Here is a 21,738-nt window from a genome sequence, read left to right as displayed (position 1 = left end):
ACTTTAGCCCATTCTCCCTTGTCCTATCACTGGACACGTGGGAGAATAGACCAATGCCCACCTCACTACAGCCTCCTTTCATGCACCTGTAGAGAGTGATAAGGTCACTCCTGAGCCTCCTCTTCTCTAGGCTGAACAACCCTAGCTCCCTCAGCCGCTCCTCGTAAGACTTGTTCTCCAGACCACCTCACCAGCTTCATTGCCCTTCTCTGCACTAGCTCAAGCACCTCGATGTACTTCTTTTAGTGAGGGGCCCAAAACTGAACACACTACTCGAGGTGTGTCCTCATCATAGCCGAGTACAGGGGGACAATCACTTCCCTAGCCCTGCTGGCCACACTGCTTCTTATACAATCCAGGATGCCGTTGGCCTTCTTGGCCACCTGAGCACACTGCTGGCTCATATTCAGCCGACTATCAACCAATACTCCCAGGTCCTTCTCCACCCGGCAACTTTTCAACCACTCATCTCCCAGCCTTTAGCTCTGCTTGGGGTTATTGTGCCCCAGGTGCAGGATCTGGTACTTGGCCTTGTTGAACTTCATGCAGTTGACCTCAGCCCATCGGTGCAGCCTATCCAGATCCTCCTGCAGATCCTCCTACCCTCGAGCAGATCAACATGTGCACCTAACTTGGTGTCATCTGCAAACTTACTGAGGGTGCACTCGATGCCCTCGTCCAGATCATCGATGAAGATATTAAAGAGGACCGGCCCCAGCACCGAGCCCTGGAGGACGCCACTAGTGACTGGCCTCCAACTGGATTTGACTCCATTCACCACAACTCTTTTGGGCCCAGCTAATACCCAGCCAATTTTTATACTTATATACTTATATACTTATATAATTATATACTTATATACTTAAACTTATATAAGTGTATACTATACTTATATATACTATACTTATATATTATATATATAATATAATATTATATATATTCTTAGTATATACTTATACACTATACTTATATACTTATGACTTATATACTTATATACTTATAACTTTTTATGACTTATATATAAAAATTGATTTAATCTTTTCCATATACTTCCTGTGCATCATCATTTCTCTGGTGGATTATTACAGTATTCAGGTAAAAATATCAATGTTCACATTACTGAATGAATATACACAAAAAAAATAAAAACAATAAAAAAAGGCTTTGAAAAGTATATGTTACCATAGGATGACATACTTTAAGAAAAAAAAAAAAAAACTCACTTATATGTCACCTACTTTCTGGTGTATTTTCTTTGTCCAGAAACTATTTTTAAAATATGAGGATTTAATATTTTTTTGCTAGAACCTACTGCAGCACTTTCAGATTCTGACCATATTGTATACATTGCAAGAACAGGTTTTCTTTCTGATTATACCTCTCCTACCATTTCTTAAATATGGTATAAATTTAAGAGAAAGCAAACCATAAACAACAGATATTAGCCATGTAATCCAATGCACTGCTGGAAGATTTTCTGTAAATGGAAAAACCTAGTTGAGCAGATGGAAGCATACTGAAAAAAGAGATCAGAACAGGAAAATAAACATTAAAAGTATGTTTGAAAGTGAAAGACTGAAATTGTTATATTTTATATTTGATTTAAACCAGTTCCTTGTGTACACCTTGTTCCTCCACCCTAAGAATTACATTTCAGTTTTCAGTAGCTGACGATTTCTCCAGGATTTTGAATCTCATTCTGTGTTTACAGTAATATAAGAATATATTGCCGCTGCTAATCAAATCTTTCAATATACATCAACAGCTTTTAAGAGGAAACTTATTATCCAGGCTATCCTGAAATATCTTGAAAGGTTTTTAAATGCTTTTATTTAGAATGCTTTCTGTGTTCTTCACCCTGTTGTTGTCCCCTCTGTTCTCAGAGTGCTCACAGAAGTCACATACGAGAGGCAAAGAAACTCTCCTCAACTGTGCACCACAGCCCAGATTCTACAATAAAACAAAACAAAACAAAACAAAACAAAATAAAATAAAATAAAATAAAATAAAATAAATAAAATAAAACAGAGTCAAATTGTGGCATTTTATTGCTACTCCTTTTTCCTTTTGCTTCTCTCCTTTCTTTGTATCACGTATGGCACGTGAAATACAGTTTTCACATTACAGGTTTCATGATTTTTGTTGTTGTTGTTGGGGGAGTGTCTCTTCTCTGCCCTGTTCTGCAGTGCAGCCTCAGAAAATATGAAGAGTGTTACCAGTGACTTCTTAACATTGGCCTGACTGGCAACGGAGTTTTTCTCTTAAGAAGTCAGAAGGGGTCTTGTATGAAATGAAATTACACCAGTGAATTAGCACATTGAGACAGTTGTCTGTGATTCAAAGCACACTGACGTTGTGAAGCTGCCACCAGCTGGAACCACTTTTAGCACTGGTGTTAAGAAAATTGTAAAGGCAAGATCGGCAGGAGAATTAGAAAAGGATGTGTGTGGAAGAAAATAAATGGAGAATGGGGAAAAAAAAATTAGAAACCACTAATTAGCCAAGAAATGGAGTAGCTTTGCAATCTTTTTTCACAGCCTCAGGTAAGTGAAGGGCTGAGTTTAGTAAAGAACAAACAGATTAAAAAATAAAATAAAATATAAAATAAAATAAAATAAAATAAAATAAAATAAAATAAAATAAAATAAAATAAAATAAAATAAAATAAAATAAAATAAAATAAAATAAAATAATAAAATATTTTCCCCTAAAAAAATTAATCAGTTTTGTTCTTTGAAATTACAAGTTGGCTATTTAGTGACATTTTGCACTGGATTTTACAGTGATTTAAAATCTAATAATTTTAAATTACTAAGGTGTTATGACAGTTTTAATTTACAGGTGATATTTTAACAATAGCAAGTCCTCCCCCCCCCCCCCTTTTTTTTTAATGAGAATGCAAATAGGACTTGTCCCAAAACCTAGACAGTGCTCTCTGAAGTTTATTGTGTAAATGTACTTAGAGATAGACAAGCTAAAGAAGGGGAAAAATAGATGAAAAGATTATTTTTTTCTTCTACCAGTTAAATGATATATATATATAAAAGTACAATCCAGAAATGCAGGAGCCTTACAGCTGCGCATGCACAGGGCTCACCAAGAACCAGAATGGAGCAGTAAGCACCCCACCCAGGTACTGCATCTGCAGCGGGACTCCTTAAAAACAGCCTGTGATACTGCTTGCCTCAAGAAGGAGCCCTTTCTGCACCTTCTGAATTGGTGTCATTGTCAGTCAGTGCCTGGAAATAGTAAATAATAACAGGGTGCCACCCCTCTAGTCACTGAACTTGTGACAGATGGAGAAACCTCTGTCCATGTGTAAGGTGTGCTAAACACTTCCTTACCTGTGAGCAAACTCCTTGCTCTCCTGGTGTGCCATCTGGACTCAGAAAGGTTCCTTCTTCTTCTAGATGTTCTGGAGAGGTTTTGTGGAAAAATAGGATTTCTTTTTTTCTCTCTCAATGGGAGGATGTTGTGCTTTTGTATACATCAGTGGGCTATATTTAAAAATACGTATACTGATATCTTCAGTTTTGAACAAACCTTTCTTTAATGTGGTTTACTTATGTCAAAATATTAATTCAAAATTAGTGATCAAATGAGCAACTCACAGGCATCCCAGCAAGCAAAGTATGATAACTTTTACAGCTGACTGCTAGTGTGTGCACTACACCCAACAATTTCATTCCACTTCCCTGAGGGATTAGGATCCTTTTGCTCTCTTGTCCATCCTCAGCTTGTTTTAATAAGCCTAGCCAAGAGGTAGTTCCTGGTTCCTGCTCTTTCAGTTTCTAGATATCAGCTTTGGCTGTGGCTGCCCCATCCCGGGCAGTGCCCAAGGCCAGGCTGGATGGGGCTGGGGGCAGCCTGGGCTGGTGGGAGGAGTCCCTGCACATGGCAGGGGGTGGCACTGAGTGGGCTTTAAGGTCCCTTCCAACCCAAACCATTCTGTGATTCTGTGTTGAGCTGAAACTAAAGACCCACAAGACAACTCCCTAACATCTCTGGATCTCAACAGGAACAGAAGATGTCTCCGCCTTACAAAACCACACCCTGCAAATCTAGCTCTCCTGTTTAATGCAATTTCAAACCAAATCACAACTTCACCTTGCCCCATTTTAAAGCTTTTCAAAATGCTTACATGAAGCTAAGAACTATCTCCGTAAACTCATATGTTAAATTCACTGTTGTGCTTCTGAGTTCTTGTATTTAGTTTATTTGTTCTGTCTACATCTGTTTTACACTTTGCAATTTTATAGGCAGGGGTCAGAGTGAATTTAAAAACAGTCAATTAATGTTTTATGGGCTGTCTTCACACTGGAGACAGAGAAGTTTTGCCATAATTTCTATGTGAAATGGTGATAAAAAAAGCATGGAAATATAGATGTAGATGACACATACAAGCAAGCATGAAAACATGTATATATTGTTAGAAACGATATATAATTTATTTGGAGTTTTTTTTGTTTTACATTCAAGCCAGCAACAGCTTTATGGAATTTGTACAAAGTGATGATATTGTCACTTAATGATATAAAATGACTCCTCCCAAGATATAGAACAAGTCTACACTTTCCTTACATTATCATACATTAGTAACAATCGTAAGTAATTGTAATGTATGAAAATTGAGTTCCTTGAATGGAATATCTATCTGTTCAGCAAACAAGAGTAGCTGATAAATGGCTTCGTTGCCACCAATATTCATGGAGAAGGGACTCAAAGAAATTTAGAGGGAGAATAAAAATACCAGGAATATGAAAAACATTAATGTGATGCTAGAGGTGAAAATTGAACAGGCACATTTGAATGTGTGTTTATAGAAAAGTAATCAACTTCATATCATTTCTTTAATAGAGGAGTTAAATGCCCAAATTATGTTAATAGGATGGTAAAATTTAAACACAGGAGTTGGAAAATGTTGTAACTTCCCACTGTAACTGAATACAGGCTCTTTTAGCAGCACTGAGAGAAAGTCTAAGCAAAAGAGATGTTATACATAAAAAAGCATATATTCATCATATAGGTTCTATTCTTTTAATGTATCGAAGCTAAATTTGATGTTGTTAACTTAATATTTCACACCTTTTTCCTTAACATAATCCTAGCATGCATTTATATCAGGGAACATTAAAGAAGCCCATCTTTTGAACCTGGATCAGTACCATGGGATCTTCACTTCTCTCCAAGAGCACATCCTGAGATCTCTGCTCTATAGAAATAACTATTTTTCTCTGTGGATTATATAGAGGACTTAAAAAATACAAAACCCAAAAAGTTAATGGTGAGAATTACCCTAAAAGCTCATCCCTTCAGCAGATCACCTTCAATTAAAGTTTTCCAATTAAACTTCAGTCAGTAAACAATACATGTATATTTATGTACATATGTCAGGCTGCGTATATGTACTTCTCTAGATATACCTAAAATGGCAACAGTCATGAAAACAATTATTTCTAGCTAGAAAATGTATAATAAAGTAATGGCAGACAGCTTTAAAAACTCTCATGATTTCTGTCAATACCCTTGCAAAAAAATAGTGAATATATTTAATATCTGTAGGCATTATTCCTATTCTGATAGCCTGAATTTTACAGTAACTTCAGATGCATATTTAAAGAGATTAAATACCTGAAGCACTGTATATTTTATTTTATTTCATATTGGAAAAAGGAGCCCTTCAACTTAATCGATACACTCTACTATTAAACAAAAAATTGATGCAATTGTAAGGTAACAGGGTATGACAGTTCGTGGTTTTGTGCAATTGTACAACAGCCTCCTCTAGTCCCAGGTAACTTGAGTGAACTGAAATTTAAACACTAATGAAATTTTAAATGGCATGCTTGATGTCATACTATGGGTTTGACTGTATTACTGCTACATTATGCATATTGAAAATTATTTAAAATTTAAAGTTAAAATAATAAAAATGATAATAATATGTAACGATTCAGCTTGGAAACTTTCAATTGTAACATATTCCTCAGAGCTAGACTATTTCAATTTTTATTGATTTTTATTTTAAAATATATTTTGGACACCAGTAAAATGGAACAAAAGAGGAAGAACAAACATATGATTAAAAGTAAATCATGGTAAAAATGGTAAAAATGATTGCAAGTGGCTGGCAGAAGATAGATTGAAATACAATAGTTTGTGCTTTACCATCAAGTAATTGGCAGTTTTATTCCTGCAGCAGCTATAAATTTTTTTCTGAAACAGATTTTTAAAAATTTCTACAGCTCTGTACCTAGATAATAGAGAAGATAAGAGAGGGAAAAAAACTTGTAACAACCTAAGCCATCAGATTACATTTTCACAGAGCTCTTTAAGGGAGAAAGAATTTGCAAAGCAGTTGCTGATGGTTGAATTACCAGATTCTGTTAAAACTAAAGGAAAACCAAAGGTTAAGCTTTCTTCTTGGAAACATCAATCTGACCAGAAATGGGTGATTGGTACTATAAGACTAGCATGTAACGTTTCTGCCTGAAGTCAGATCAAATGAAAATACAATTCATCATAGATTTCAGCCAGTTAATTATTCATCCTGAGTAGCATATGAAAATTTAAAGGTCTGTAACTGGCAAGCTGTATTTATAAAACACATTCAAGATATTGTATTCTAAAGTTTAGCTGTAATGTTCACAATTTGACTTGAAGCTCTGAAGTTTAAATTTCAAATCTGTGTTATATGGATTTTATTATTATCAAATTTGCTATTAACATATTGAGTAAAAAACAAAACAAACAAACAAAAAGAAACTGAAAGGAAGGAAAAAAAAAATTATCTGTAAAATTTAGTACTTTGGCTTCAGTTTAAATACCAATTAACCTTTGTAAAATTTAGACACAAGAATATAAAGTTAACTAAATAGGATAGGATTGTAATAAATATTCACTAATGTTTTAGATGAATGCAAGTTACACTATGAAATCACAGAAAAATATTGATGGGCTTGACAAAGGGAAGTCAAACAAATGAAAAATATTAAATAGCAGAAAGGAAGGTATTAGGATAAAGCTAGTATAAATCAATCAAAAATGATTATAAACATAAACATGTGATTATAATATAATTAATTAATTTCTTTACATCCTTTTCAAGGGCATTGTTTTTTCCTTATTCTATACTTTCTTTACCCCTAGGATCTTCTACAGATGCTTTCAAAGAAGTAATGAAATATACCAAATTTTAAGCAATAAAAGCTCTTTTCAGAGTAAGAATACATTATTTTTAATCCTCTCACTTCATAGTACAGTAATCGAAACAAGTTTTAACTCCCAAATAGTGTGTTCAGAATTTCTATAACAATTTTGTCTATTGCATAAATATGTTTGATACAAAAAGAGGCATTTCATACAGTGTAATGCAATTCACTCAAATAAGGTTATTAATAATAAACAGAAAAAAATCATTTATTTGATAGTGATGAATAATAACGTTAGTATTTAGATTATTATGATCTGAAAAATGATTTGATTCTTCAGACATAACTAATTCAAAAACAAAATTTGTACACAGCTTATTGAATTTGCAAATCAACTTTTATCATAGACAAAATGATGTTTTTTTAAAAATGCATTGCTTTCATCCTTAATCTATTTTTATTCCTTTAAACAATGTCCAACCTAAGGTCCTGCCTAGGACAAGAAATGCCTGTAAACCCCTGGTAGTATAAAGGAAATTAAATTAAAGCAAAATATTTAAAGCAAACAAATTCTTCAGTGGATGACCTAAGAATATCTGTTATCACATGAAAGATAGTCATAGGATTAAATGTGCATTTTGATTATTGGTCAAAAATGTACTGTGCTTTAAAAATAAACAAAACTCTTAGAGTTAATTAATTTAATAGGCAGTCTTCTTAAGGAGATCTCCTCAAAGCAGACAGACTCGTCATACCAAAGTGGCTACAACAAATAGCTTAAAATAAGTAACTTAAAATAAACAAAACTTTAAAGATTTTTTTTGAAGCAGTCTTTAAAAAAATGGTTTCATTTGTTCCTTTTGTGCAGTGTGTTCAAAATGACCTTTGCTATAATTAAGAGCATCCTGATGTCAGGGGCAGTTTTGATAACTTCTCAGGACATTTATGTATACATATATAAATATAAATAAATATAAACATATGTACATATATAACAACAATAACAATAATAAAAAAAGTCTAGAGCCTTATTCTTAATGATTTTGTGATTTCTTGCTACAGTCTGGAAGATGAACCAGTAGTACTACAGGGACAGCTACTGCCTGTGATTGACAAAGCTGGTGTAATTGTGTGACTTTCTTGTATAATGGTTTAAACAAAAGTAAATAGTTAAAAAAAAAAAAAAAAAAAAAAAAGATTAGCTGTGTTCAGTGCCCATTGATGAAAGCACTGTTCTCTGATCCACACTGCTATTGTTGGTTTTAGTTTAGCTCCCTCTCAATCAATATCTAACGGGGCATGATTTAATAAGGTTTTATAATCTCCAAAAGTGGGGGAAGGGTGGTTGTGGTATTGTCATTCATCAAAGGGAGCCTTTCAGGTTTCTTTGCTTTCACCTGCTGGGACCCATTTGGTCTCTTTCAAAGAGAGTGCAATGACAAAATGAATGAGAAATGCTAGAATAAGAGTCTCTTATTCTGCCCAATAGTATAATCAATGAGTGCTTGTAATCCCTATTGTACTTCACAGAGGTAGTTGTAAGACAATTAAATCTCACTTCTCAGGCAAATGATTTTGATAGTTAACCTGAAACAGCCAACAATATTGTAGAGAATGAATGCATCTGAAGCAATGATGTAATGGGATACTCCTCGGCTAGAAAACCTTGGTGGTTTGGTTTTGGGAACTGATTTTTCTTGTTGTTGTTGTTTGGTAGACTAGAACTACAGTGAATGCCAGCTACAATTACAGAAAAATATAGGCAAAAAGTAGAAGAGATTTTAACTTTAATTCTCAAAGGTGAAAAAGGGTTGAATAATCCACATATTTTCTCTTTAAACTTCAGAATTTGTGTCATAAATGAACAATAAGAGAGCCTTACATTTTTATCAGTCTAAGTTCTAAATGGTGGCTTAATAAATAGCAAACATTTACACAGCTAGCATCATCTTGATGTGACAACCAATTTAGCCTTAATTTCATTTGCACCAGCTAAAATCAATTCCACTTCTTTTCTTCCTTACTGAATTGGTTGCACGTCAAAAGACAGCTTGTACTCTTCTGAAGAGACATGCATTCATTTTCTACTCTGTATTTTTTGTCCACCTTCTACAGCACAAACCTTGTTCTCTGAAAAGCACTTACCTCCTGCATCATGTACTTATGTATTTTTCCCTTTAAATTCTGTTTTTGTTATTAAATTCAGTCTTGCATCAATTTACGTATTTCACCAGAATTGTAAATATTTTTTTTCCTATAATTAGAGTATTACACAAACCCAAAATGGTCAAAATGCAATGTCTGAGATTTATGCCTGAGACAGAAGGCATTTGCACAGGCAGAAGATGCCAGAGCCAGCAGACCCCTGCTTTTAGACAGTTTGTAATACATTTAGAGAAATAAACGTTATTTGCCATTTATCTTTTGAAATATTACTAATGCAAATAAATACACTTCTATTATTTCTTCTATTATTTTAAATGGCAGTTTCATATCAGCAGTTGAGACAAAACCACCAGTTTTCACTTTTTTATTCCAAATTTTAAAAAGAGAATTCTAACATGGCTATTGCCTGTTGGCAAACATCTCTGCTTCTTCTGTTTTGGTGTAAAGGGGTCTGCTGGGCATGAGGTCTGTGGCCCTCAGCTGAATGAGCTGAGCTCTGAATTGGGTAAGGGACATGGCTTTTTTGGAAGGGAATCCAAAGGGAATCCATCTTTTGAAAATGGTCAGCTTTTCAAGTATGTTAGAGGATGCTAACTATTTTTTATTTGTTTATTTATTTATTTATTTATTTATAAGACCATCTAAGTTTTCTACTAGCTTCTTTCTGGATGGCCTTTTTCCAGTAAATCCTGAATGTTATTTTTCACTTTGAGCTATAAGTACTTGTTTCAATACTGAAGTTCAGTTGTCAGGGGAAGGCCACAAAATACGTTTTAAAAATACTGTAAGAAATAGCTATCTCATTATAATTCTGCAACACAGAGGTTGGATGCGAACAAAAATGTGCCTCAACAGAAAGGGGTGGATCTAATTTTGGACAGGGAGCATCAAGTTTCTGATTGGTAGAGATTAAATGTTATGCTAAGGTTATTCAGTGATGAGTAGAAAAAAGTGTTGTGTGGGGGACATGGTGGAAAAAGGCATAGAAGAAGAGGGATGCTGTTTAGAAATCGTTTAGTGGGGATTTGGAGAAAAGGCAGAGGGAAACCGTGATGTGGGTTTGGTGTGGGATGGGGAGATGCCAGTAGGGATCTGAGTCCAAAAACACACAGCACAGTGCTGCTCGGGTATTTATGGACACTGATGAGATACCCCTGAGCCTCTCCTTCTCCAGGCCAAGCAGACCCAGCTCTCTCAGCCTCTCCTCACAGCAGAGGGGCTCCATGCAGAGTATGAGGGGCACCTGTATCCGTGGGTGTGCAGGAGCACACGAGATGGGGGAACAGCCAGTTTTCCTCCCTGTGGTCTTCACCAGCACCAATAGAAGAAATTATTCCTCTAGCCCCTTCCTTTCTGACCCATCCTGTGATTTTGGGTGCTCATTTCCCTGTCTTTTGAAGGGGTGACACTTACTGTTCAAGTGTCTCTGTCCTGGCTTAAGAAATGCATTGGAAGAAGAGGTTTGCTGCTACAGACCCTCTTCAGAAATACAGCTTTCCCAGTCAGGGTGGGATGTCCATAATTTGGTGCTGTTGCACACAGCTGGCTAACCAGTAGTGACATTGCTGAAGGCCTCTCCCTTGCTACGACTGCCCTGTCTTGTTAATTCCTGCAGGAATTAATGAGCTGTCTCCCTCTTGTTTCCTCCAAACACCAAAAGCTTAGAAGCTTAGAAAAGTGACCCACTGGCAGCCAAATATTCTCTTTTTTTTTTTTTTTTCTTTTTTTTTTTTTTTTCCCCTTTGCTGGAGACAGAAACCTTTGTGCAGCTTGTTAGGTGGATGGGATATCACAGAAATGTGTGAAAAGCTGCCACAGAGACAAAAAATGCTGTTTTGGAAGGTAGCATTAGGGTGTCTGCTAGGTTCAGTGGATGTGATGGTATGAGATGAAGTAGACAGCAAAAGCCCCTGAGCCTGGAAAAATAGTTCAAAAACATTATGTCCCTTAATTTTCTTTTCTTTGTTTTGCGTGTTAAGGATATGAGACTATCTGTTTAAAACAACTGTGTCACTACTGTGTCACAGGTTTTTGTTTAGCAGGACACATTCACCTCTGGTTTAATATCTCATTTTCAACAGAGCTCCCCTAGGTTGTATTTGACCCAAGGTAGCTCGCTGAATCCTTGTATCTTCACTGTACTTTTAAGTTATTTAGTTTTTGATAGATTTTGAGCTGTTTTAAAGCAATTGTAACAGTCCATAACACTGTACCTATAATAAAAATAATAAAAATTGTGCAAGGTTTTTCTCCCCCACCCCCCCCCACCCCCCCCCCAAAAAAAAAAAAAAAAAAAAAAAAAAGCAGCATTTTGTTCTGCATTTGATTCACTCTTTTCTTGGGCAAGGGCAAAAGTACTAATTTTTTCTGTGGAGCTGCATTTTCTAGAAGAGAATTTCAACACCCAATCCAAACCAAACCAAACCAAACCAAATCAAACCTCTAACAAGTAAAACCTAAACAAACTAACTAAACAAACAAAAACAAAAACACCCCCCACCTTGTCCTTGTCAAAAAAAAAAAAAAAAAAAGAAGTAATTTCAGAGTTTGCTACACCAAGCACAACAGAAATTCTGCAAAGGACATGAAGATTTCAGCTTTTTCTCCAGCCAGACTAGACCTCTCTGGGTTGTGAATTTTTTGTTTTGTTTTGTTTGTTTGTTTGTTAGAACCATGTGAAATTAATGATTTAGCATTTCAATCAATGAGACTTGAATTGAGAAACAAAATAAAATCTTAGCTTGAGTCCAGGGTTAAAATAAATGAATAAATAAAATCATGTACCCCCATCTTTAGAAAATCCCTAAATAGATGTAAAGAAGTAAGAGTAAACTTACTTTTCAAGTGATACGTATTTGTATGGCAGGAAATCAGAAACTGGAAAATCTATTATATCCGTATATAAGTAAGTATGAAATAAATCATCCCGATGAGTTTCCTGGTGTGTAATACCTTTTCTGAGCACATGCAAATTTTCTAGAAGAGGCTTAAATGACTTAAAATATTTCCCAAACCACAACAGGTCTGTCATTCACACACTGCTGGGCGTGGAGCTTAACTTTTTTTTTTTTTTTTTTTTTTCCGTATTATTTTAAATCATGGTACTTAGCCAAAAAACCCAAACCTCTTTAAAATTAGACTCTTTGCGGCAGGACCCGGCAGGTTTTCCCACCGCAGCGGCGCGGGGAGGTGCTGGCAGGGGCTGCGCGGTGCGGCCCTGACACCTAGCGGGGACCGGGCACGGGGAGAGGGGCGCTGCGGGTCTCGTTCGCTTGTGAGCGATCCGAAAGGATAAGTAAAATAGTCGGAAGCAGTAAAACAGAATGCAAAATAAAATATAATTAAAAATATAAAATGCAACATATGACATATGAAGTACATAAAACAAAGTATATAACATATAAAATAAATAAAATTAAAAAATAATAAAGAAAATAAATAAAATTAAAATTACATTAAAATAAATTTTTAAAAAATACAGTAAAAAATAGAATCGGGCCAGAGCCCGATTTCTGTGCTCTCAGATAACTGACCATTTGTGCGTACTTCTAGACCACAGCCACCATTAACTGAAAGATGCTAGTCTGTATTTATAATATTTATTTGCATTAAATTATATTTATTGTCTGTACTTGGTATATTTATGCAATCCCTAGCATTTATCACCATGCCAGGAAAATTGTGAACCCAATGCTGGCTTCTCCTGAAGTTAGCAGACACAGAGCCCTCCGGCAGCGGTGCTGTTCTAACATTTCCTCTCCTTGTGCTGTCACAGGAATTTATGGGCTGGGCCACCCTGCAAGTCCCCATCTCAGCCAGGCACTTCAGGTGCCTGTCAGTGACAGAGAAGCACGTCACGGGGAGGAATTGGTTGGTTTCACAGAATGATGTGGAATAAATAACTTCACAGCCTATCTCAGGCGTTGTTACTGGAGGCCACGAAGTATTTATGTTTTCCATCTCAGGGCCCCATTGCTTTGCACTTTATCCTCGTCTTGCATGGAGCTCCTGCTCTGGCAGAAGCAGGAACCTGTACATTTTGCCATAGGCCTCTGAACAGGTTAATAATAATCATTCCTTTCCCTTTGCCATGCATCTGTGCTATTTCAGATCTTACATGTATGTAGCCTTTGCAGTCTAAAATTTGCAAATTGTTCTGTCTCACATCATTAGGAAAGGGTGTTGCAAGTGGGTGGTGATGAGTTTACAAGCACAAATAATTATTTTTGAGCAAATATGTCTGTGTGCAGAGATCATTGTATGAATGGGGAATAATACAGCAGAATATATATGTTATTTAAAAAATAGTAATAACTAAAAAGCATTTCCCAGGAGCCTATCTAGGTTTATGAAGGTAGCAGATAAAGACCAAAGGTGCCAGGTCCCTTGGGACACGTGGCCATTGCCCAGGACTCACAGCCGTTACCTGACTAATACACTGCACACTGCTTCATGGGGTTGTTGAGGGGGGAACACAAAAAGCAGTCCCAACCTCCATCTTCCAGATCTTAGTACCTGAATGTTAAGTGAAGCAAACAACACAGACTTTTTACTACTAGGTACATTGAAAACCACAAGGAGGAGACGGACAAATATTACAGGACCAAGCCAATGAACAGAGATAAACACTTTATTTTATGATTGCAGTGGAATAATCCCCCAACAAACAACTTATTAAAATACCTCTTTTTAAGATTTTAGCCTGGAAACCTCTCTACTACCTTCCTTCTGATGCAACAGATCCATGTTAGTTTATTTATTTATTTATTTGCAAGTCCTCTTCATGGGACAGCACCTTTGCTGCCTTTTGGATTTCTGTAGATTCACAAAACAACCAAGGTGCATGGTTTGGAGCACAAATACAAAACCTAGGTGTGTTGGAAAAAGATTCTTTACAGAGGTCAGGAAGGATGCAAACACTGCTGCTTTTACATCAAAATTTCCTGCCGCGTTTTGAACATCACTCCAGGTAGAAGAGTGCCCTACCAATACTCTGCACATTTCATCATGTGAAAAAAAGTAAAAATCATAACCACTCTGTAAAATCCAGATATCCACATAATTTCTTACCTAAAACTAGAAAGGTATGTCCTATATAACTGCCCTTGCAGTACTATTGATTCAAGTGGGCTTTGGTTTCTCAATTAAATGGAAAAAGGTGATTTGTTAAGTCTGTGCTGCTCTCCTTAAATCAAAATCCTGTTCTGAAGCTTGGTTTTCTACATTTTTAGTCCTTGGCCTTCAGTGTTTATCTTCGGGCTGTATTGAGGTGAGGGTGTGATTTCTGCGATGTCTGGAAGCTGAATGGCTGTGCTTGTGAGCCAGCATCACCACCTTACACAGCAAGGTCCCCACCGTGCAGCTGGGTGTCTCCTGCTGCTCCTGGTGCCCTGGATGTTTTCCACATGCATCTCGTGGTGCTCCAGAGCACCTTTAGCTTCCCTCCCTGCCACTCCTTTCTCGGTTTTATGCTCCAGGGGAAGACAGAGCCCCATTCACTCCCAGGGGAGTGCTGCTCCCTCACTGCCTCAGGGCTGCCTTGCACCCTGCAGCACCCAGCTCCCGACCAGCTCTCCACTAGCTGCCCCTTCACCGCAGCGCTCTGCAGATCAAAACAAGCTCAGTGACAGGTGGCTTGTGGCAATTTAATGAAATGCCTAGTCACCGTGCAGCCTCACTCCTGTAAACAACAGTAATGAACTAGCCATGGTACAGCTGCGGGAATGGGGTGCAGGCAGGGCTGCAGCACCACCAAGACCTCCTGCAAATCCTGCACCATGGGACAGGCAGGCCCTTGTACCACCGAGCTGCTGCTTTTCACTACTGTCATTGCTGGAAATGTACTGACTTCTTTATGGTTTCATTTTGTTTCATTTCATTTTTTCCCCCAGTGTTCATGGTACCTTCTCATGCCTTTTGTAGCTCATGGTGAGAATGAACACCATGACAAGACCACAGAGGAATGCTTGCTATGTATGAATGGTAGAAGGAGTGTCATCATTGCAGGCTGGGGCTGGTGTTCTCTCTTCTGTAATATTCTGCAGGGAGAAAAGTTCTCATGAGGTTCAGTTGTTCATTTCCATCCACACTGAGTACAGTATCTGCATGCATTTCTGGATTTTTTGTACTGTTATGTACTCAGGTATTGATGATACAAGTTTACTAAATGTAAACCACAGTGAGTCGATCCCCATACACTGTGGCGGCAGCCTCGGTGATACCACAGGCATCAACCACAGGTGATGGAAGTGGCCTTGGTGACTTCAGCAGGGGAAAGATCATTGATATTAGATTTGCAGAGAAGCTCAGAGATACAGCTCAGTGCCATGGTTGCAGGAGAAAAGAAGAAGAAGAAGAAGGAAACGGAAAAGGAAAAGGAAAAGGAAAAGGAAAAGGAAAAGGAAAAGGAAAAGGAAAAGGAAAAGGAAACGGAAACGGAAAAGGAAAAGGAAAAGGAAAAGGAAAAGGAAAAGGAAAAGGAAAAGGAAAAGGAAAAGGAAAAGGAAAAGGAGAAGGAAAAGGAGAAGGAGAAGGAGAAGGAGAAGGAGAAGGAGAAGGAGAAGGAGAAGGAGAAGGAGAAGGAGAAGGAGAAGGAGAAGGAGAAGGAGAAGGAGAAGGAGAAGGAGAAGGAGAAGGAGAAGGAGAAGGAGAAGGAGAAGGAGAAGGAGAAAAAAGAAAAGGAAAGGAAAGGAAAGGAAAGGAAAGGAAAGGAAAGGAAAGGAAAGGAAAGGAAAGGAAAGGAAAGGAAAGGAAAGGAAAGGAAAGGAAAGGAAAGGAAAGGAAAGGAAAGGAAAGGAAAGGAAAGGAAAGGAAAGGAAAGGAAAGGAAAGGAAAGGAAAGGAAAGGAAAGGAAAGGAAAGGAAAGGAAAGGAAAGGAAAGGAAAAAAGGGGAAAAAAAAAAAGAAAAGGGATAAAAAGGGAAAAAAAGGGAAAAAAAGGGAAAAAAAAAGAAAAAAATGTCAAGAAAGAAAAAGAAACAGAAAAGGGAAAACAGAGGGAGAGAAAGAGGGAGAAAGAGAGAACAAAAAAAAAGAGAAGGAAGGAAGGAAGGAAGGAAGGAAGGAAGGAAGGAAGGAAGGAAGGAAGGAAGGAAGGAAGGAAGGAAGGAACGAAGGAAGGAAGGAAGGAAGGAACGAAGGAAGGAAGGAAGGAAGGAAGGAAGGAAAGAAAAAGAAAAAGAAAGAAAGAAAGAAAGAAAGAAAGAAAGAAAGAAAGAAAGAAAGAAAGAAAGAAAGAAAGAAAGAAAGAAAGAAAGAAAGAAAGAAAGAAAGAAAGAAAGGAAGGAAGGAAGGAAGGAAGAAAGAAAGAAAAAGAAGGAAAGCTGAGTACTTTTTAAAGAATATTTAAAAATCGGGCCCTAATTGACACAGGGAACACTGCTTTTGAAAATACATTTTGTTGTTGTTGTTATTGTTTTCTCTTTTTCTTCCTGATCTGAAGTTGAATGGTAGCCTTGGTCTGTCCCCCAGCACTGACCAACAGAGGAAGAGTTTTCACAAAAACTGTGTGACTGTGGTTCTGTGTGTGCACTCTTGTATGAATATGATGTGATCATATCTCATTTCTCATTGGAATGAACATAATTTGCTCCATTCCAGTCACATGGTATTATGCTAGAAGCTCAGTTCTTGGCTCATTAATACAAGTAGGAATTTTGCCATTGACTTTAATGGCAGCAGGAAATGTTTTCAGTATTACAACCCATTGCTGTAAAAATCCTTCTTTCAAACACTTATTGATTCTCTAGGATAAAAAAGGTGCAATGAAAAAATAAGGGGAAAGACAGTTTTGCAAATTAATTTCTTATCTAACTTAAAATGAACTACAGAAAAGGAAGCAACACCAAAACAGGTTTTGAAAACATAGAAAGAGTATGAAAATTAGATAAATTCAGGCATATCTGCCTAGAGTCTATCACATTATGTTTAAACATAAACAAATTATGTTTAGATTATATTTTCCAAATTATCATGCTGCTTGCACAGGTTAGCCTGCACCATGACTGTGTCTGCAAACATTTTTCAGGTCATCTGGAGAGTTTACAGCATGGAGAGATCACACCAGCATTGGTGAAGTCCACTTGATGACCATTGAATATATTTTTTTTCATCTTTTTTTCTGACTGTGGTATTTTTTCAGAGTACCTTCGTGAGGGGACAAATCTCTGTTCCCCAAACTCCCAGGGCTTTCTCCTTACCTAAGCAGCAAAGTCTTGTCCTGAGCATGGATCAAGCCAGGCAAGCTGCTCCTGAGAGTGCTGGAGACAAGGAATTTGATGGAGAAGTAGGTGGGGAGTTTCACAGCAGTGTCAGCATGGTTCCTGGGTCCACTGCCCTGTACCAGTCTCACTGAATAGCAATCACCATTGTTTAACAGCTTCCCCTTCACACCCTTGTACGTGGTTCCTGGGTGCAGTGATCTACAGCTGATGTCAGTGTCATTAAGCCCCTTGCAGGCTGGGGTATTCCAGCACGTCCCTCCACCAGAAAACAATATGTCTGGCATCGCAGCACGATGACTGTTCATAAGTGATGACTTTTTAGGGATTCTTACTTAGCAGTCTGTGGAGAGATGCTTTATAAAAGTCAGGGAAAGACAAACAAGACCACTGCTGTATTCTTGGAATTATTCCAGAAAACCTATGGAAAGGAGTCCTAAAAGAGAAGTTCAGATGAATTATTTTAGCTTGAGATTTTTTTTTTGTTATTTTTTATTTTTTATTTTTATTTTATTTTTATTTTTTTTCTGAGAAACACCATTCCATCCATACTGTTGTGTGATGATTAATTTCACCACGCACTTTCCAGCTATATTAACCATAGATGAGCTCCTTATGGATATTCTGGAAGATTTATTCCCAGATTTATTCCCTATTTGAAAATGCCAACACAAAGTCAGATAGGGTGAGCAGAGATGTTGCCTTAAATGTGTGGCAGAACCTATTGCTTCCTTACAACTGATAGTCTTGTTTCTGAAAGTATATTAGTTAATTTTCTTCACCACTACTGGTGAAGAGAGGAACTACATGATAAGGCGACATATGGGCAAAGGGAGTTAACAAACGCTAGGCTCGTCATCAGAGGGTGAGTTGGGCCTGAGGATCTAATGACCCCAGACCATCGTCTGTGTCCAGCATTGGCAGCCCCATCCACCCACCCATGGCAGAAAACCCTTCCCAGCAGAAGGCACCTGTGGGACACATCCTTGTCCAGCAGTTCTGCTGAGATTGCTGCTGAGTGGGGAACCTTACTGGTATTCCAATAAGTCTCTGAGAGATGCGCCCAAAGTCTAAGGCATTAGGAATGTCATACAAAAGGAATTAAACTGGAAGAACTTCTCTATTTGCACAGCAGTAAAATTCCTAGTGCTAAGGAAGGATACCAAAATGCTTAACAGCTCTAGGAAGGGGAGAATCAGAAGAGGTTTAAAGGAAGTAATTGGAAATATGGAGAGTACAATAAATATTTTTTATTATTATTGTTTCCATTGGTCTACATTTTTAAGAAAAAAAAAATGGAGAAGGGAGGTTGCAGGACTGGGTAAAATCAAGAAAAGGGGAGGAAAAAAAACGTTTTTATGTTGCATACATCCAACTCCCTACTATGTGTCAGTGCTGCTGGCAGGTTTTAAAAAAGTGGGGTAGCAGTAGCTAAATCTTCTGTCGATCAAGGCCTGGAGTGCACAATGATTTTTGATATGTCCAAACAATCAAGGTAAATTTAAAATTTCCATCCATACTCAAGAAACACAAGTGTGAATTGGTGGTCTATGATGATCTCCTTACATTGACTTCCTCAACACACTGCTTCTCCAGGTTGAGAAGAAGGGAGCTCAGCCACAGGCAACCAAAGCACATCACACCATGTCTCCTTGGGTCAGCATAAAGTCGGTGCTCTATTTGCTTGTGTAGATACAGTCCTGGAATGTTGTGCTGTCTCCAGCCTGAGAACAGCTCCTGTACTTTCCTTTTCCTTGTTTCTCCCAAGAATGTAATAGATACCTCCAGCCATTTCCTTGATAAGTATCTGATGGAGAGGTCACCTCTGAAGTTTGCTGATCCCTTGATTCTTCAGTGGATCTCATTTACCTGCAACTGCCCTCCTGAGGGAATCAACAGGTGAATAATGGAATCCAAGTGTATAGCTGTGCAGCTGCGAGGTGACAAAACAACACCATGTCTTCTCCTTGTGCCAGTCACCCAACCTGTGCAGCCCTTCCAGTGACAGCTGTGATGGCCTTCCACTTCAGTTCAGCAATGAACCATCTTTGGCACTTCTGGGCTTAAAACATGAGCAGCAGGATGGTGGCATAACTGGTCACAGGTGTCTATCACTGATGACCATTACAATCCTTAAAAATTGGATGGCACTCTAAAATCTAGACGACACTTCTAATCAGAGGGTCAGCATGCTGTTATTATGGCTGGTGCAGTGATCGCTGTTATTATTGCAAACAGACATTGTGGTGTCCAAAATGTCCAATTAGAAAATAGTAAAAATAACTTACAAAAAATAATGACATAGCCTTAGCATCATCACCCCAAAAAGAAAAAAAAAAAGGTGAGTCTTGTTGACCATCATTTAAAATGAGATAAAAGAGAAACCTCACTCCCTGCTAATTCAGGGTGTGTGGTGTGGCTCAGCTTGTCACCATGTGCAGCTTCCTTCTCTTTGATACACTCAGTTTTACAAAAAGAACAAATACACATGAGTAATACATTACTGAACCATTTGTGTGCATACCTCTATTTTCCCTACCAGGTCTCACTATTCTGAAAGGTACAGATGTGACACCAGAATAAAAAGGGTTATTTAAAAGATTTCACAGGGGCTCTGTTTGAATTTTTACTTGAATGCCTACATTTTCACAAATTTTTCTTTACAGAAATATTCTTTTTGAATGGCAGGCCACAACTGGGCTTTTCCTTATGTCACTGACTAGAAATATATGTTCTCATCAGAGCATGTTTATCCCGGGGAAGGACTATAGATGACTCAGAGGTACATCATCATCCTGATGATGGAGGTTTTCCATCCAGAGCTGGACAAAGGCCTCCTCCTCCAGCTTTGCTCAGATGATGCTCCTACAGAATGGAGAAGCTAAAATAACTTCCAAAAAAAAAGTTCCCAGACGTGTTCTCAGACCTGACTCTCATAATCACAATACTTTCCACACTCTGGCACACTTCTGACTCTTATCTGTATTTTTTCCTTCATCTTAGCAAATTTAATTGCTAAAGGGCAACTTTAAAATGTATCTAAATGCAGGTTTCAGGAATAACGTTAGGCTTACATTTGTGAACACTTTGCAGCACAATAAGGAAAGGTGGCACTTGATGTCTGAAAGCACAGGATGATGATGCACAAAAATTAAAGACATCTAAAAAGAAAGCTTCCCTTCCCTTCCCTTCCCTTCCCTTCCCTTCCCTTCCCTTCCCTTCCCTTCCCTTCCCTTCCCTTCCCTTCCCTTCCCTTCCCTTCCCTTCCCTTCCCTTCCCTTCCCTTCCCTTCCCTTCCCTTCCCTTCCCTTCCCTTCCCTTCCCTTCCCTTCCCTTCCCTTCCCTTCCCTTCCCTTCCCTTCCCTTCCCTTCCCTTCCCTTCCCTTCCCTTCCCTTCCCTTCCCTTCCCTTCCCTTCCCTTCCCTTCCCTTCCCCTCCCTTTCCTTCCCTTCCCTGAAAAAATGTTAAACAATTAACTATGGTGATAGTGAAAACCCAAACTGTCACAAGGCTCATTCTTTGTATAATTTTTTTCTTTCTGGTTCAAGCATACTTTATCCTCAGTAAAAGCAATTTCTTCCACTAATTTCTTAACCCTAATTTTCCTCATGCTCCTTTAAAACACAGTAGTAAAAAGCAGGTGACATGCAGGATCAAAAAGAAAAGAAGATCCTAGCAGAAAATGAAATACTAGCACTGTGGTTCTGGCAAAAAGGGAAATTAATATACCTCTGCTTTTCAGAATGTGAATAGATGCACAAATTATTAGTTTTCCATTTATTCCATCGGGTATTCTCATACCTTTTTCTTCTCACAGCCTTCCTTTTCAAGAAATTCTAGGCGCTTCTGTTGAAATGTCAAGAAGAACTCTAATGGATATCATAAACTGAAAATAACCCACAGCTATCTCCTGCTCTAATGCATGCCCTTTCTCCCTCTGAGAAAAGAGGTCACCATGAAACACAGTTGCATAGACAAAACCTTTTACAAATGTCTCGTACAGAGGAGGTGGTATGGTCAAACGGCAAAATATCTGGCATTTTGAGCTCAAATAAATGTTGTTTATTTAAAAAATAATAATAATGATAATTCTGGCAGTGTGTTTTATAATGGATTACTCTTCCTTGTATTCATTGCAGTATATTTGCTGCAGCACAATAATTCCAAGCAACCATGGCCCATCCCAGGAGGATGGTAAGTAGA

Source organism: Aythya marila, assembly GCF_965140915.1.
Source record: "Aythya marila genome assembly, chromosome: Z".
Classification (NCBI taxonomy): Eukaryota; Metazoa; Chordata; class Aves; order Anseriformes; family Anatidae; genus Aythya; species Aythya marila.
The sequence above is the reverse complement of the archived record's forward strand: the minus strand, read 5'-3'. Positions refer to the sequence as shown.